Source organism: Ovis canadensis, chromosome 2 (assembly GCF_042477335.2).
Source record: "Ovis canadensis isolate MfBH-ARS-UI-01 breed Bighorn chromosome 2, ARS-UI_OviCan_v2, whole genome shotgun sequence".
NCBI classification, from domain to species: domain Eukaryota; kingdom Metazoa; phylum Chordata; class Mammalia; order Artiodactyla; family Bovidae; genus Ovis; species Ovis canadensis.
Genome location: NC_091246.1, coordinates 158,572,869 through 158,591,483, shown reverse-complemented (window position 1 = coordinate 158,591,483; position 18,615 = coordinate 158,572,869). Strand labels below are relative to the sequence as shown.

General features: G+C 38.7%; 1 protein-coding gene and 1 non-coding gene across 2 annotated transcripts in view; one reads left to right on the top strand and one right to left on the bottom strand.

Moving 5' to 3' along the window:
* Window positions 1-18,615, top strand: part of GPD2 (glycerol-3-phosphate dehydrogenase 2) — a 236,629-nt gene that overhangs the window by 49,544 nt on the left and 168,470 nt on the right. The window lies entirely within an intron of this gene.
* Window positions 91-161, bottom strand: TRNAG-GCC (transfer RNA glycine (anticodon GCC)). The gene has a single exon. It is a non-coding gene; the product is annotated as a tRNA-Gly (tRNA).

Below are 18,615 nucleotides of genomic sequence, written 5' to 3'. Positions count from 1 at the left end.
ATCTTTATTTGCATAAAATGACCACTCCTAACTTACTAATGAACTAGTTTTGAGGAGCTGGGACGTGTGGGGAAAAGGAAAATATCTCATTGCATTGGCCGGGAATCGAACCCGGGCCTCCCGCGTGGCAGGCGAGAATTCTACCACTGAACCACCAATGCTCTTCCTGAAAGTGGTTTTCCACATCTTACTAGAGTAGATTTGTCAATGTGCAATGAGTCTTCTGCTAGAAAAAGTGTGAAGTCCTTAATTCAACATCAGAAAAAGCAATGGAGTTTTTAAATTAAATAACTATAAACATTGAATTAACATTTACCCAAAAATCTCATTATACTTAGTTCTGTTGAACCTTGAGAGGAGGTTCTGTCTTCTGAAGTCGTCCTCGGTAAATGAGGCAAATAAAAATTTTATTACTATGTAGACACAAAATTACACAATTACTTAGTTGTGTGTTCAGATGTTTAGATGTTTTAAAACAACCACTCCTGTTTTACTTTTCTTATCTAATTCAGGCAAATACATGGGGTATTTGTCAGGGGTTGGGAGTAGGATTGACGGATCAGTGAAGGCGAACTGGCACTTAGATCCAAGTATATTGGCAACCCACTCCAGTACTCTTGCCTGGAAAATCCCATGGATGGAGGAGCCTGGTAGGCTGCAGTCCATGGGGTCGCTAAGAGTTCGGCACTACTGAGCGACTTCACTTTCACTTTTCACTTTCATGCATTGAAGAAGGAAACGGCAACCCACTCCAGTATTCTTGCCTGGAGAATCCCAGGGACGGGGGAGCCTAGTGGGCTGCCGTCTATGGGGTCGCACAGAGTCGCACAGGACTGAAGCGACTTAGCAGCAGCAGCATTTTGGAACTATGAGGTGTGAGCAGGCATCTTTGGAATGTTGGTGATTCTTGACAAGTGCCCTAGAATCAGTAAGATGTCACTTCTTTGATAGTGAGAAACTTGATTCCAGGACTCTTTTATACTCCACAGTATGAGTTACCCTTCGTTTCCACGGAAAGCAAAATTGCAAACCATACAGTGAAGTTATATGAGGGGGAGAAAGTAAAGTGAAGGAAATGCACTCATGGAAATGAATCTAAACATAAGATAGAAGACTCTGGATTTAGGCATTATTGCCCCTTTATCTCTGAGAGGGAAGTTCCCAGCAATTTATAGGATCTTTGAAGGCCAAAAAGAATTTGAGGGGAAGAGGATGACTGAGAAATAACAGTAAACACATAGCAGTTGCTATGTGCTGGGGTATGTAAGTACATTACATATGAAATTCAACCCAGTGAAGTAGGTGTTATAATTACTTCAACTTAACAAATGAGAAAAAGTGAGGCTGTTAGAGTCAAGGTTGGAACACAAGTGGTATCATGCTTAATATTTCGTTGCTTAGCCACTCGCCTGCCTACAACAGAATAAAACACTGTGTAGTTACACCAGAAATACTTCCTGTGTAGCTCAGGAATATTGTGTATCAAGACTGGGGTTAAAGAAAGAACATAACAAACTGCTGAAATAAGGTGAGACTTCTATATGAAGATTTACTTTTAAGGATTTTTTTTTTAAGTGGGTACATACAAAGCAAAATTTGAAGCAAATACAATACAGAATTATAAAGATGTAAGAGATACAAAGAGATTAAGGAATAAAGAAATCTAGACTACAGTCTTAGTAACATATGGGGGAGCAAGTGCAAATCATTTTACTTTTTAGGACCTCAGTTCCTTAAAATAAGAGAACTAGAGGAGAAATGAGGTTTTAAAATTGCATTCCAGAAGTGTCTCAGGGCCACTAGCCAGCAGCAGGCGGGGTGGGGTGGGGGTGGGGCAAGTGAGGGGGATGGGAGGAGCTCACCTTCTTTACCTGGCTTCCACACTTCACCAGCTCATTTATAACCTCTCCCATTTATTTACGTTTGTTTGATGGCTTACAAGTCTGGAATAAAAAACATTGAAAAGCCCTAACTGGATGACGTAAGTTCATCTGAACTCTGAAATGTTATGATTCAAAATAAAAAGGCAATCTAAAACTTCTTGAGAAACACTACAAATTTAAAAATTTAAACAAGTGGCAGGAATCAAATAAGAAGTATGATCTAATGGCAAACATTATTAGTGACCCACCAATGACTACTTTGCTTTTTTTCTTCCTGAAAGGCTACCTAGCTCCAGGGACAAATTGTGTGCATTAAGCCAGTTATTCCATTCCCCTTTCCAAGGATTGAGCTGGGATGGGTTTGTGACAGTTCCTGCCAGTGACAGAAAGAATGGTCACCTAGGGGCTTCTGGGAAAGCTGGTGTCTCTTTTGCCCTTTCTTTCCTGCTTGTAACACCATCTTGTGAGGTATAATGCTTAGAGCTGCCCCAGTCATCTAGTGACTTGCAGGGAGACAGAGGATGACCCAGCAGAAAGATAAAAAGAGACATTGTGCCATCCTGAAATTTTCTCCACTCAGATTTTTGGTTAGGTAAAATAAATCAGGCTGTTTATTGTTTAAGCCCCTTTGAATTAGGTATTTTGTTACATGCAGCCAGGGCATGTAGGGGGTGTGTGTGTGTGTGTCTCCCAACAGTTTATACCCTTTCTGGTACAAGTCTTCTACTCTGTAGAGAACCAATACCTTGAGACTTGAGTAAGACAACTTGGCCCTTCATCTCCTTTTCTCACAGTGATAAGTCTACCCAAATGTTTTCCTCACCATTGTGCTTAATTAAAGACAATATGTAACCATAGCAAGGGAAATCAAATCCTTACCAGAACTTTCTTTCTAGAGTTGTAAGCCGAGACTTTTTTCTTCTAGGGCGGGGAGCGGGGGTGGTGTCAAGCAGGTTGAATGTTTAGCTGGTATTGTTGGTTATAGCTATCTTGCTTGTACAAAAGAGGAAGAGAGGCCGACCCTGGTATGACAGTCATGCCTTACTAGAACAAATTCTGGATTTTGCGTTTATATGAGTCAGTAAGTTGTCCTTATGCAATAAATTGCCTTTTATTTTTTAAATCAGTTTAAGTAGTATTTATTTTGCTTGCAAATGAAAAACACACGTTGAGAAGCTATTTTACCCCCAAACAGTAAATTTAGAGAACTTTTTACTCTAGAATGTGCTATAAGATGCAAATATGAAATTTTAAGGAAAATGTAGAGAAATTCATCATCAGTGGTTGAATCACCAATAAAAGCCATATGAAAAATTTGAAGGACCCATCCTTAGGTTGTTGGACTAGTATTAATTCGGTAGCAAGGGAAGCCACCAAAGATTTTTTTGAGTAAATAAAAGATCAGAGTATCTGAAGAGTTGATCTGGCAACAATGTGTCAGAAAAGTGGAAGTAAGAGAAACTACAAGTAGGGGAGTTCACCCAGGAAGTGAATACAATGGGAGCGGTGAAGCAATGAGTTCTTGAATTAGGATGAGGTCTCTAGCATGAGGCAAGGCAGGAAGAAGAAGGAAAATGAATCTGAGAGATTAAGGAATAAAGAAATCTAGACTACAATCTTAGTAACCTATGGAAGAACAAGTAATTTAAGTGACTGGGAGGAGTGGTATAGCGTAGGGAAGTCAGAAGGAGAAAGGATGGGAACTGAAGAGTGGAGTCAAGTGTTCACTTCTGGAAATACTGACTGAGATAACTCAGAGGAGAACCTTACTAGGTATCTGTCATCCAGATCTGAAGAAATCAAGGCTCCAAGGTGACTTGGGCTTCAGCTGCTCAGGAGTGGAAGGTAAGAATATAGATATGGAGGCAATCCCAGAGAGTTCAGAGCAGAGCCTTGGGAAGGTCTATTTTAGGGAGCAGCAGGAATTGAGGGGTCAAAGACAGACAGAAGTGAGGTGTCTGGAATCTGGAGACACGGCTTATCAGGCAGGCAGAATCCTCCTCCTTTGCTAGCTGTTAGTGACACATCATGACAAATATAGTTATCATTTTGTTCCAGAGATATGCTCTATATTAACCCTGTTTCACATCAGAGATGCTGTGGTAGGCTGTGATTTCCCCTTTGGTATGGTTAAGCATGGAAAAATCACCAGATGGCACACCCTGACACTTTCCCTAGTCTACCATGCTCCCAAGCTCTGATGAGCAAGCCCCAGTGAGGGTGGCCGAGAGGAAGAAAGCAGGGAGTGCCGTGAGAGGTTACACAATCATGTCTCTTAGGAAACCTGATCTTTGTGACAGCCCCATGGGGCAGGCAGGAGCTTGTAATTTGCATCATGGCACCTTGGGACACTTGCTCAAGGCACCTAGTCCCTGGTTGATGCTGGCTCACTGTGGAAATCTGGCCAAGCTTAAAGCTGAAGAAAGCAAACCATTAAGAAACAGAAATAGTTCATAGGATGCATAGCCACCAAAGCAACGACTTTTTTTTTTTTTAACTTGTGAGTGATTGTATTGATTTAATACACACAGCTTATTTCTGTCCCAGGTTACAAACTAGCCCTGGGGAAATGGTGGAGCCAGTCATTTGGATTGCCCTTTACTGGCTGGGAATTAAATCATTACTTACTCCATTTTAGAATCACAAGTAGTACCCCAAGGCCTACTTTCCTAAGGATTAAAATCAAGGCATGGAAATGAAGAATCCAGGTGTAATTCTCAGATGCATGCAGATGTTGAGAATGCAGCAATTTTTCCTGGAAAGCTGTCACTGCCAAATCCTCCTGCTCGCGATATGCTTAAGCCTAGTCCTCCAGCATGTCCAGTCAGTCACCACATCTGATTCCCCCCTTTTAAAATGGCACTGATTCTTGCTCCCATCCCTCTCTCCTACCTCATGCAGACCCTTATCAGCACACTTCTTGGGTTACCTGGGAAACCCCTGGTTTCCTTGGCCATCCTTCATGCTGTTGCTGCTAAGTCACATCAGTTGTGTCCGAATCTGTGCGACCCCATAGACAGCAGCCCACCAGGCTCCCTCGTCCCTGGGATTCTCCAGGCAAGAACACTGGAGTGGATTGCCATTTCCTTCTCCAGTGCATGAAAGTGAAAAGTGAAAGTGAAGTCGCTCAGTCGTGTCCGACCCTTAGCGACCCCATGGACTGCAGCCTTCCAGGCTCCTCTGTCCATGGGATTTTCCAGGCAAGAGTGCTGGAGTGGGGTGCCAGTGCCTTCTTTCTCCCTCCTTCTCCTCCTCCCTCTGTTTCTTATTTCCTTAATATTTGAAAATAAAATTGTTCCTTTATTGCTGATTCAATAATTGAATTAATTTCAAATCCATACCGAGTCCTCAGGTTCATGGGTGGGAATTCTTTATCCTTTTCTTTTGACAGCCATCTCTGGGAGCAGCATTTATTAATATATTCTTGACCTGTGCCACTTGGCCACCTACTATCTAATGGCAAAAATGGCTTTCTCTTCCTTTCTCAAGGGCTCTCTTCCTCCTCTCAAGTCAATTTGTTTCTTAAAATATATATATATATTAGAAGTAACCCATGAATATGGTAAGAAATTTCAAAAGGTATAAGAATATGCATTAAAAAGTAAGTCTTTAAAAAAACTTAAGTCTTCACCCCACTGTGATCAGTTTCCCGGTTTCTCATTCCTACAGGCAACCTGCTGTCATTCGTTTCTTGTGTTTCCCTCCATAGATATTCTATGTAGATATACATATAGCATTTTACTTTTATGCACAAATGGTACTTACAATACACACTATTGTGCTCATTGTCTTTTCTCTCTTCTTTCTTTTTTTTCAGAAAAATTTATCTCAGGAAAATTTCTTTGCAAGTACATGGGAAGATACTTCTTTCTTTTTAATGGTTCTATCATATTTAACTGACTTTTACTGGTTAGGAATTAAAACTTTATTTATTCCATCTCAGAATCACAAATAGTGCCCCAAGGCCAATTTTCCTAAGGATTGAGTCAAGGCAGGGAAATGAAGACTGAAGCTGTAATGCTAGATGCATGAAGATGATGAGAATGTCCACTACATGAAGGAGCCATCATTACCTTAGCCAGGTCATTAACAGAGGACAGACTATCTCTGATCTTTTGTTAGTGGAAATTTGTTAGTGGAAATAAACTGCAGTGAATATCCTTGAACAAATACCATTTTGCTCATGTGTAGGACATGTTACAGAATAAATTCCTAGAGGTGCAACTGCTAAGTCAAAGGGTAAGTGCATTTAAAATTTCCATACATATTGCAGAATTACTCCCAAGAGAGGTCTATATTTTGAAAAACACTGATTTCATTCCATTACTCTTTTGTTCACCAACCTCAGTGGATCCCAGGTGTGACCGCATTTTCTAAACCTTGCTAGATTCAGGGCCAGCTTCATAGAAGTGTGTCCTGTGTAGTCGCCCAGAGCCTTGGACTTGGATGGTGATGGGACACACCATGGCTTGTATGCAGCATGTAGAAGGCATTGGGTCAGATGTATTACAGAGTAACATGGATGCTCTCAAAAACATAGTACATAGTAAATAATGTAGGGGCCTTCCTGATGGCTCAGTCGGTAGAGACTCTGCCCGCAATGCGGGAGACCCGGCTTTGATTCCAACCTGGCTTTGATTCCAACCTGGGGTTGGATCCCTGCGTTAGGAAGATCCCCTGGAGAAAGGAATTGCAACTCACTCCAGTATTCTTGCCTGGAGAATTCCATGGGCAGAGGAGCCTGGCAGACTACAAATGTAAGCTACAAAGATGACAATATTATATGAGTTTAAAATAATGTAAGCAAAATGATACATCTTTTGTAAGGTCACATATAAACAAAAGATGTATATTTAGCACAATATAGTGATGGCTTATGGAGAAGGCAATGGCACCCCACTCCAGTGCTCTTGCCTGGAAAATCCCATGGACGGAGGAGCCTGGTAGGCTGCAGTCCATGGGGTCGCTAAGAGTCAGACAAGACTGAGCGACTTAGCAGCAGCAGCAGCAGCAGTGATGGCTTATGGGGAGGCAAAGGAAATTAAATAGGATATGGGGATAAAAGTGAATAAATACATGAACAAAACAATGTAGAGGTGTGGTCTGATAAGAATAATCATGAACAGAAAGTATGAATAGCTCAACTCTAGACTACTGAGCTCTCCCCAGCTCAAAAAATCATAAAAAGTAAAAAGCAAAGCATATATGTTATAAAAATGCAAACAACACAAAAAGATACAAAGTAGGAAGTAAAATTTTTCCTCCATTCTAGTACAGTCATGGGAGTGGTGGAGGCTGGGAGAGAGAGAGACAGGGAGAGAGAACATAATGTAATCAATCCTCTATTGATGGACCCTGTTTACTAGAATGTTTCTCATTTTTAGATTGATTTCTAGGTTATTTGTATATAAACAAACCTCAATTGTATTTTACTTTTCTGAGCTCCTAGTATTGAAGAAGCACCTTTTCTGAGCTCTTGCTAGTCCCTGTCAAAACTTACCTCTTAAATATTTACCAAAAATATTTCATTTTTTACTGTACTCATACCTTCCTCTAACATTATACTTTTGGTCAGAGAAAGTTTTATATAGTTGTTCTGTTTGCATGAAAACTGACCTTTTCCAGTCCTGTGGCCACTGCTGCAGATTTCGTTTCAGTAGTCCCTAAAGCAATGTTGTATGTAAAGTCAGTGTTCAGATATTCTGACTGATACTGAAAATTGCATGTGGAAAGTAACCTTCTCTCTAGTTTCGAACAAACAAAGATATCTGGCCATATAATGTATGTAAATCATAAGGAAAATATGTTATATGCAGCAGAAATGATCTCCTAAGCAAGCAGCTGAAGAGCTAAAACCAGCTGTCACTTTATCAAGGCTGTTAATGTATAAAAGAAAACAAAAGTGTGTTTCTGGTTGGGGATACTCAGTTTGGAATAGGGAGGAACACAGCTTTATGCAACTCATCTACGGATAAGAAGGGCTCAGACTGTAACTTCTAGGTTACATTTAAAATAAGAAAGCCTCTATGACCGGGAGTGAATTATCTTTCAAGCATCTTTGTTCAAAACTAGAGCACACTCATGACAAATTTCGGTACAGCAGGTTCACAGAAAGATCTGAATTTCTTGTTTTTGAACTAGCACATCCTATGACAAACCCTGCAAATGCTGACACACCACAGAGCCTCTGCTCTCAAATTCTAGATGTTTTTCCTTTTTAAACATCACAATCCAACAAACACACATATATAATATATTGTTGTTGTTTAGTCACTAAGTTGTGTCGGACTCTTCTGTGACCACCCCATGGACCGTAGACCGCCAGACTCCTTTGTCCTTGAGATTTCCCGGGAAAGAATAGTAGAGTGGGTTGCCATTTCCTTCTCCAAGGGATTTTCCCAATCCAGGGATTGAACCTGAATCTGTTGTGTCTCCTGCAATGGCAGGCAGATTCTTACCACTGAGCCACCAGGAAAGCCCTCTGGCTTTTTTTTTTTTTTTTTTGATGTGTATTCTATTGTGTCCTTGTCCCTGTGGCCTGCAGACATGCTCTTGGAAATGACTCCCAGCTCCCTTGCCTCCTGGTATTTCTTTGGGGCATTTACCTCCTTTAAGTCAGTACTCAGAAGGCTCAGTTAATCTAAGTCCCTAAGGCCCCAAGTTAGATGCCATTGGCCTATAGAATAGGGCCAAAGCAACATCTTAATTTTGTGTCTCCTCAGCATTTTGTACAGATTTAATTTTCTGTGTGTCCTAATATAATAGACAAATCTGTTTTTTGAACTGTTTGTAAATACCTTGAACTTTTTCCATCGAAGATTGAATCATCTCAGCACAGAAGTTATAAAAGTGAGTAAGGTATCTTAATAGAAACTTACAGATTTAACTTTGAACACTAAGAACCATTAACACATTTTTCCTTATTTTTCTTTACCTTCATTTACTGTAAGAGGCTGTATTGCAAAGTCATGTACCATTTGACTTTGTTTTGTTCCTTAACATTCATGAACCATCTTATCTTGAGTTTATGCTTAAAATGTTAATACTGCTATTAGTCACTTGGAGACCTCTTCACTCTTCCCCTTTCCTCTGTTGTGTATACACAATGTTTACCCAAAAAGGGTATTGCACTGGTGAGAGGAGTATTCGATTTGGTCAATTAACTGAATGTCTAACAGACAAATTATTTCCATTTTAATGTTTTTTTTTTTTTTACACTTCTAACACTAACCTTATGCAGTGGAAGAAAAACAACAGGGTAGGTGAAAATAACTAAAACTGCATGCAGTATTTTTAGGAAATTAGTCTTTGTTCAGCTTGAACTAACAGCAAAGTAATTACATAAACTAGAACACTTTTAGTTAACAGATGGAAGAAATTAAGGTTTAAGTAACTGCTTAAAATCCTTTAAAAAGTAAGTGGAGAATTGGAAATATGACTCTAGAACTTACACTCTTTAAAAAAAATAAATAACTAAGAGATTCCCTTCCAGAATATCTTTTATTAAATTTTAATTAATTTATTTTTGGCTATGCTAGGTCTTCGTTGCTGTGCACAGACTTTGTCTAGTTGTGGTATATAGGCTTCTCACTGAGGGGGCTTCTCTTCCTGCGGAGCGCAGGAGCTAGGATGCATGGTCTTCAGAAGTTGTGGCATGTGGGCTCAGTAGCTGTGGCTCCTGAACTCTAGGACACAGACTCAGTAGAGTGGCACATGGGCTTAGTTGTACGTGGGATCTTCCCAGATCAGGGATCGAACGGTGTCTCCAGCATTGGCAGCAGAATTCTTTACCACTGAGCCACCAGGGAAGACCCTAGAACTTACATGCTTGACAACTGGTCTATAACAGACCCACAAGAGATTTACTTTCTATTTCATTTCTATACATTTCAGTTAAGTTCTATATATTAAACGATTGCATCAATGGATATTACTAGCAGTTTTTCCTTTAGCACCAAGTAGCTTCCACTATGATCTTAAGGGTCATTAAACCTGAAGTCCCTCAGAAGGGTAAAAAATTCCAGATATAATTGGAATATTCTGATGTAATGTATATATTATAAAATATAATATTCTGACTTAATGATCCCCTATTACAGAACTAGTACATACTGTTAAACTAACATTCAAATGTTTGGATCACTGATAGGAATTCTTCCTACAGAATCCTTCATGGTTTTGAGGAATATTATACCTGACCAGAAAAACTAAGTCTGCTCAGATACTAAGTAGTTCCTCTGGCTCATTTTGCCAGCCTGAGTGAAACTGCTTGCCCAAGTCAGTTGAGAGCACTGCTAAAACAGAACACCTGAAGCTTCTCCTAGCAGTGTTGAGTAATAAAGAGGTAAGCTTTATCCATCAGCCTTTAGACAGTTGTTTTGAACACTTGTCTTAGATCAATAAACGTTAGTTATTAATACTAAGAAATGAAAGTCAAGATCACAACAAACTGTACAAAATTCTTAAAGAGATGAGAATACTAGAGCACCTTACCTGCCTCCTGCGAAACCTGTATGCAGGTCAAGAAGCGATAGTTAGAACCAGACCTGGAACAATGAACTTGTTCAAAGTTGGGAAAGGAGTACATCAAGACTCTATATTGTCACCTTGCGTATTTAACTTATATGCAGTGTATATCATGCAAAATACCAGGCTGGATGACGCACAGGCTGGAATCAAGATTGTGGGGAGGAATATCAATAACCTCAGATATGCAGATGACACCACCCTTATGGCAGAAAGTGAAGAGGAACTAAAGAGCTTCTTGATGAAAGTGAAAGAGGAGAGTGAAAAAGCTGGCTTAATACTCAACATTCAAAAAACGAAGATTATAGTATTGGTCCCATCACTTCATGGCAAGTAGATGGGGTAACAATGGAAACAGTGAGAGACTTTGTTTTCTTGGGCTCCAGACTCACTGCAGATGGTGACTGCAGCCACGAAATTAAAAGATGCTTGTTCCTTCTAAGAAAAGCTATGACCAAACTACACAGTATATTAAAAAGCAGAGACATTATTTTGCCAACAAATGTCTGTCTAGTCATAGGTATGGTTTTTCCAGTAGTCGTGTATCCATGTGAGAGTTGGACCATAAAGAAGGCTGAGCACCAAAGAATTAATGCTTTCAAACTATGGTACTGGAGAAGACTCTGGTCAGTCCCTTGGATAGCAGGGAAATCAAACCAGCCAGTCCTGAAGGAAATCAACCCTGAATATTCATTGGAAGGACTGATGTTGAAGCTGAGGCTCCAATACTTTGGCCACTTGATGTAAAGAGTGAACTCGTTAGAAAAGACCCTGATGCTGGGAAAGACTGAAGGCAGGAGGAGAAGGAGATGACAGAGGAAGAGATGGTTGGATGGCATCACTGACTCAATGGACATGAGTTTGAGCAAGCTCCAGGAGATGGTGAAGGACAGGGAAGTCTGGCATGCTGCAGTTTGTGGGGTCACAAAGAGTTGGACACTGCTGAGCGACCAAACAACTAAAACAATTATAAAATATCCTTATAATCAGGATAAAGATGAGCAACATAGTTATAAGGACCAGTAAATATAAAACTAAGAGAAGAAACTACATACTACTCTACTACATAGTAGTAAAGAAGAAACTACAAAAACTACATATTTTTGCTGCTGCTGCGTTATCAAAAAAAAAGCAGTTTTTATTTCATCAATATTTTGTAATCTTTGCTTATACTTTTTCTGGCTCTTTTGGTAGAGATGATGTCAAAACTACTACTCTTCATGACCTTTTATATTTATAGTATAATTATAACATGAAGCACTTTCACAGTGATTTTCCTTTGCAACAATTCCGTGATAGCTAATATTTGTTTGTTTTAATAGTTGAGAAAGTGAAGGTTAAAAAATTAAAGCTACCATTTTAAATAGGCAGAAGGTGTTTTAATTCTAAATTCCTGAATTTTCTTCCATAGGAGTGTGGAGAATGCAGATTAAGTGATTTATCTATTTAACACAATTAGTGAATCACCAGGAAGTATTCAGTTGGATTTAGTTTGCCTCAAAAATTCAGTCACTTCAACTTAAATAATTTGCAGTGTTAAATTTAAAAGTTTAGGTGCAAATGCACAGATTACTTTGAGACAAATATTGATTTTCCTTGTAATTGAAGGAGAGGGTCTTGATGTCATTCTTGTGTGTGCTTATTCCTTCAGTCATGTTTAACTCTTTAAGGCCCCACAAACCAGGGGCTGCTCTGTCCGTGGAATTTTCCAGGCAAGCATACTAGGACAGGTTGCCATTTCTTCTTTCAGGGGATCTTCCCGACCCCGGGATTAAGCACTCGCCTCTTATGAGTGCTTCCTACCTTGGCAGTCAGGTTCTTTACCTCCTGGGAAACCCCTGATGTCAATCTTGCTGTCACAAATTTTTAAATGGTAATAAAAAATATAGAGAACCTGTGTCATTAATCTACTTTCATTTTAACATTTTAAGTGAAACTGCTTTCAAAACTGACATTTTAAAGCAGACTAAAACATAAATAACGTATAATGTACTACTTACCTATGTTTTTAATTCTTCAAATTGTATATAGACTGAGTTAAGTTCAACAGTTCTGTAATAATTAATGCTAAAGCACAAGTACAGATAGTCAACATGTGAGGTCAAACATTCACCTTAAAACGTATGGAATAGATCTATTATGTGAAAGTATTTCTAATGCTTCTTATAGATATATCTAAGTGTGTTTCTATCCTAAGAAATGCGTGTGTGCTCGCTCATGTCCGACTGTTTGCAACCCCATGGGCTGTAGACCACGAAGCTCCTCTGTCCATGGAATTTTCCAGGCAAGAATACCGGAGTAGGTTGCCATATCTTAATCCAGAGGATCTTCCCAATCTAGGGATCAAACCTGTGTCTCCTGCATCTCCTGCATCTCCTGCATCGGCAGGCAGATTCTTTATTACTGTACCACCTGAGAAACCCCATCCTAAGGAATACTTGGATCCTAAATAGTCTAGATGGGCTTCCCAGGTGGCGCTAGTGGTAAAGAACTCGCCTGCTGATTCAGGAGACACGGATTCATTTGATCCCTAGGTCAGGAAGATTCCCTGGAGTAAGAAATGGCAACCCACTCCAGTATTCTTGCTTGGGAATACCCATGGACAGAGCAGCCTTGTGGGCTACAGTCTATAGGGTCACAAGGAGTCAGACACAACTGAAGCAACTTAGTTCAGTTCAGTTCAGTCCCTCAGTTGTGTCCAACTCTTTGTGACCCCATGGACTGCAGCATGCCAGGCCTCCCTGTCCATCACCAACTCCCGGAGTTTACTCAAACTCATGTCCATTGAGTCAGTGATGCCATCCAGCCATCTCATCCTCTGTCATTCCCTTCTCCTCCTGCCCCCAATCCCTCCCAGCATCAGGGTCTTTCTAAATGAGTCAGTTCTTCGCATCAGGTGGCCAAAGTATTGGAGTTTCAGCTTCAGTATTGGTCCTTGCTATGAATATTCAGGACTGATTTCCTTTAGGATGGACTGGTTGGATCTCCTTGCAGTCCAAGGGACTCTCAAGAGTCTTCTCCAACACCACAGTTCAAAAACATCAGTTCTTCAGTGCTCAGCTTTCTTTATAGTCCAACTCTCCCATCCATTCATGACTACTGGAAAAACCATAGATTTGACTAGATGGACCTCTGTTGGCAAAGTAATGTCTCTCCTTTTTAATAAGCTGTCTAGGCTGGTTATAGCTTTTCTTCCAAGGAACAAGTGTCTTTTAATTTCATGGCTGCAGTCACCATCTCCAGTGAGTCTGGAATCCAAGAAAATAAAGTCTGTCACTATTTCCATTGTTTCCCCATCTATTTTCCATGAAGTGATGGGACCAGATGCCATGATCTTAGTTTTCTGAATGTTGAGTTTTAAGCCTGCTTTTTCACTCTCCTCTTTCACTTTCATCAAGAGGCTATTTAGTTCTTCTTCGATTTCTGCCATGAGGGTGGTGTCATCTGCATATCTGAGGTTATTGATATTTCTCCCGGCAATCTTGATTCCAGCTTGCGCTTCATCCAGCCCAGCATTTCTCATGATGTACTCTGTATATAAGTTAAATAAGCAGGGTGACAATATATAGCCTTGATGTACTCCTTTCTCGATTTGGAACCAGTCTGTTGTCTTATGTTCAGTTCTAATTGTTGCTTCTTGAACTGCATACAGATTTCTTAGGAGGCAGGCCAGATGGTCTGGTATTCCCATCTCTTTAAGAATTTTCCACAGTTTGTTATGATCCACACAGTCAAAGGCTTTGTCATAGTCAATAAAACAGAAGTAAAGGAGAAGCAACTTAGCACACACACAAATAGTCTAGATATGCACATGCTTGATGGAAAGGGTATGAAGCAAATTATCTCAAGTTAATTTCTAGCTCTGTAGCTCTGTCACATTTCTGTGGCTTTATTGGCATCATATTATTGGTAAACTTTATTTTAAAAAATTAACTTTTACATTCAAAGTGGACTTCCCAGGCTGTCCAACAGTTAAGACTCTGCACTCCCAATGCAGGGAGCACAAATTTGATTCCTGGCCAAACAACTAAGACTACACAGCATGGCCAAAAGGAAAAAAAAAAGTGGATGACATATTGAAAACTTTTTCTTAGGTTATTTAGTACCAGCATTTCTTTAATGAGTACTTACTCTTCAAATGATTATAATTTCAATGACATTTGCATTTTTTAAAACAAGGGATACCATCAGTCTTTTCATATATATTCTAAATAACAGTGACAGTCCCAGAAAGGATCAGTAGGTATTTAATATATGTTGTTAAATAAGAACATGAAGATATTACATCATATCTATCTAGATATAATGATGACAAGTTAATATGCTGCTATTTCTTCTGTCTTTTAGACAGTATAATGAACATACATTCTTCTATTTAACTGTGGAAGAATAGAACAAGAAGAAAGCCTAATTCAAAGTCTTTACTTTTCATTAATTGGTCATTCATGAAATATTTTTTGAAGCTTTTAAATCATGTGCCAGATCCTCTTCAAGTCACTGAGGATACATCCTTGAATAAAAGAGACAAAAATCCCTACCCTCCTGGCACTAACATTCTAAATGGGAAGATTAAAAAAAAAAAAAGATGCAATATAAGAAGACAGTATATAGTTCTATAAATAGTTGTAAGAGCTGTGGGGAAAATAGACCAGGGAAAGGGGTTATATAATGTTCGTGTGTATGTGCTCTGTCGTGTCTGATTCTCTGTGACCCTTTAGATTATAGCCTGTCAGGCTCCGCTATCCATGGGATTTTCCAGGCAAGAATACTGGTGTGGGTTGCCATTTCCTCCTCTAGGGGATCTTCCTGGCTCAGGGATCAAACCCTCATCTCCTGTGTCTACTGCATTGCAGGCAGATTCTTTACCTGCTGAGCCATCTGGAAGGTAAACCATAATGTTGGTAAGAGACTAAAACTGTTAATAGTGTAGTCAGGGACGGGTCCCACTGAGGAAGTGACATTCCAGGGAAGATGTGTCAAGGGGGAAGGGTATTCTTTGAGAGAGAATAGAAAGTGTAAATTCCAAAGTCCCTGAAGTGGAAGGTGATTTTTTAAGGAAGCAGCAAGGAGTTCCTGTGATTGGAATGAAATGAAGGTGGATGAAAGTGATGGAAAATGAGATTAGGGAGACAGGTGGGCAGGTGGTGGCTAGGCAAGGAATTTGGATTTTACTCTGAATGATATGGAACACCACTGGAAGGTTTTCGGCAGAGGAATGGTTTTACTTAATTAACAGTACTTAGCAGGAGTAGTCTGGCTGCTGAGTTGACAATAGGGTAAATGGGGCCAAGAAAGATAGCAAGGAGTCAAGGTAAGAAATTATTTCAATAATCCATGCAAAACATGATGGAGGCGAGGACAGATGATAGCAATGACAATGGTTAGCATGTATTTTACAACTACAACTCAACGTTAGGTGCTTTCAAAGGTGAAAAGCATTCAGGCTCAGAGAGGCTATAGTTGACTAGGACAGGAACTAGTTAACTGGTAGAGCTGATATCAGATCACAGGTCTTCTACTCCATTTTATACTTTCCCAATAATCTCACTTGTATAAGAGTTAAAATAACTTATCTTTTGAAATCAAATTGGAAAATGAAAAATATTACTTAAATATAATTGGGATTATGTGTATTAGGATTCATTGTTTAAAATTAAATGAGAATATTTCAAAGTCTCCACATATTTTATATCACTTTATTCTAAAGGTGAAACTAATTTGCCTGGCATACTGGACAGCTTAGATCTGCACTGATTTTTTTTTTTCCCGTGTTTATCCAAGTGGTCAACATTTGACTCTGTTCCTTCACTGTTCATGAGTTTTCTGAATGATTCGTGAGTGTCTTGTATGGTGCCAGATACTGGAGCTTATCTAATACCTGACTCCACTGAAACCTCACCTTGGGTGTCCTCAGGCACTGTTGGTCACTCACTCCTCTGCATATCTTTCTTGTAACATTTATTGCACTGAATGACATTTATCTGTTTAACTGACTTGTTTTCTCATGAAATGTTAAGCGATCTGAATTCAGGATTAAGTCTTATTTGTCTTTCCATTTTCAGAAACTAGAACAATGCCTCATGCGTTGTAGGTGTTCACTGAAGGATGAATCAAACAATTTTACTCAGAATTTGGTTTAGGATCACTTTCTTTTTCTTTCCTTCCCTTTAGATCTCATTCTTTGCAAGGTGAATGATCAATAGAAAGGAACACTGAAAAGTTAGAAAATAGTATTTGATTAATACCAGTAATTAGGTAAGCTCTGTGAATGGTTGTATAAAATTAAACAAATGACAGAAGATGAAAATTATGATTGACTTGATGATTTGGAGCAAAACCCTGATGAATGGGCAATGATTTTCTATTTGAATCTGTACTTGTTTATGTATTCAAGTTCATAAGCAAACTATTAATAATAAGATTGTTCCTTAACTTACCAAATATTTATTGAGGACCTATTACATCAGGGTTTGCTGATGCTCTTGGTTCATGAAATGCTTTTAGGTGCATATGGACATTTAATTTTTAAAATTTGTTTATATTAATATATAATTCATGAAATTTATTTCTTAGGAAGAAGTTAAACTTTTAAAAAAGTAAACTGAAGAAAAATGTAACAAGGGAAGTATAATAGTGAGGGACATGTACAAATACTAAAACTTTGAGAAATATAATACAGTGAGCCATAAAGTGACAACAAAGAAATTTCTAGAGACTATTCAAATGGCCCATGAAGTATTATAGCTGATAATAAAGTTTAGTTTCAAGAAAAATAGCATTTCTTTAATGAGAAAAGAGCTAGCTCTTTTTTAAAGCTTTTTTTCCTTCTTGTTACTGTTGGCTTTAAATTTATATATCTGAATGATATAAAACCTTCTTACTGACTGATTTCATGTGGATTTCTCCCACTTCCATTCTGCTTTTCTATTTGTCTTGACCTCTTTTATTTTTTTTAAATCACCCTTCTCGTTATCATCAACAAGAACAAGTATGAAGAGACAAAATGTGGTTGAATTTGCATAAGAGAAATTTTAGCTGAGTAGTTTTATAGTGAAACATGCCTTGAGACATATGCTTTTGAGTACTAATCAAAAACTTGTAAATAAGCGGTCTATGGCTCTATGGTTAATTGTGTCTGTCTGCCTCTCTTCTTTGGTTAAAACCAAACATTTCCTTATTTAAAATAAACTTATAAGATAAGGACAGCCAAACTTCTTTGCATCTTTAAGGTTTAGCAAACTTTGAAGCTTTTTTCTAAGTATATTTGAAAAACAAGAAATTTGGAGATACAAAATTGTTACTTGATCCAACATATATTTTTCTTTTTGGATTTGTTCCAAATCCCACCTATCTGAAATGTCTATCTGAAATAATTATTTAACTATTCAGTAAAACTTTCAACATCCTAATAAATTTCAGTTTTGGTTACAAGATGGTTGTCTCCAGCCAGATTCCTATATAAAGTGTTAGTCACTCAGTTGTGTCCAACTCTATGCAACCCCATGGATCGTAGCCCTTCAGGTTCCTCTGTCCCTGGGGTTTTCCACATAAAAATACTGGAGTGGGTAATCTTTTTCTTCTCCATGGGATCTTTCCGACCCAGGGATCAAACCCAGTTCTCCCACATTGCAGGCAGTTTCTTTACCATCTATTTAGCCACCAGGGAAGCCCTATAAGAGATTAGTACAATGACATTTGTGATTCAACAAGATGCATTTCAACCAATTTTGAACCTCTTAAAATATCAATTAGCAATGCTAAATAAAAATTCCAACATTTCTTTTATTTGCTTCTGATTTCAGCTGCATAATTTTATAATTTGAAAAGTTCTTCAGTAGAAACTGACAAGAGAAATAAAACCAAAACCAATTTTATTTCATTTTGCATCTATTGATGATACTTGTAGCTATTTAAATGCTTCTTGCTGCAACTCCCTCATAAAGCCATTCATACCTAGAAAAGAGTTAGGAATTGATATATACATAGAGGATGATAACTATGAATAAATCATTTAGATCTCATTTTTCCTCATCACTTTTCCTGAAATGTTAGTGTTGGATTCTTACATGCCACTGGTTTCACTGATTTATCCTTCTGGGATTTTTTCCCCAGATTAGTCACTGGAAAAAATGTGAGACACAAGGTTTCTTGATACATATTCTCAGTATTCAGTAGTATATGAATTTTAGGTCTTCCCCAAAACCAA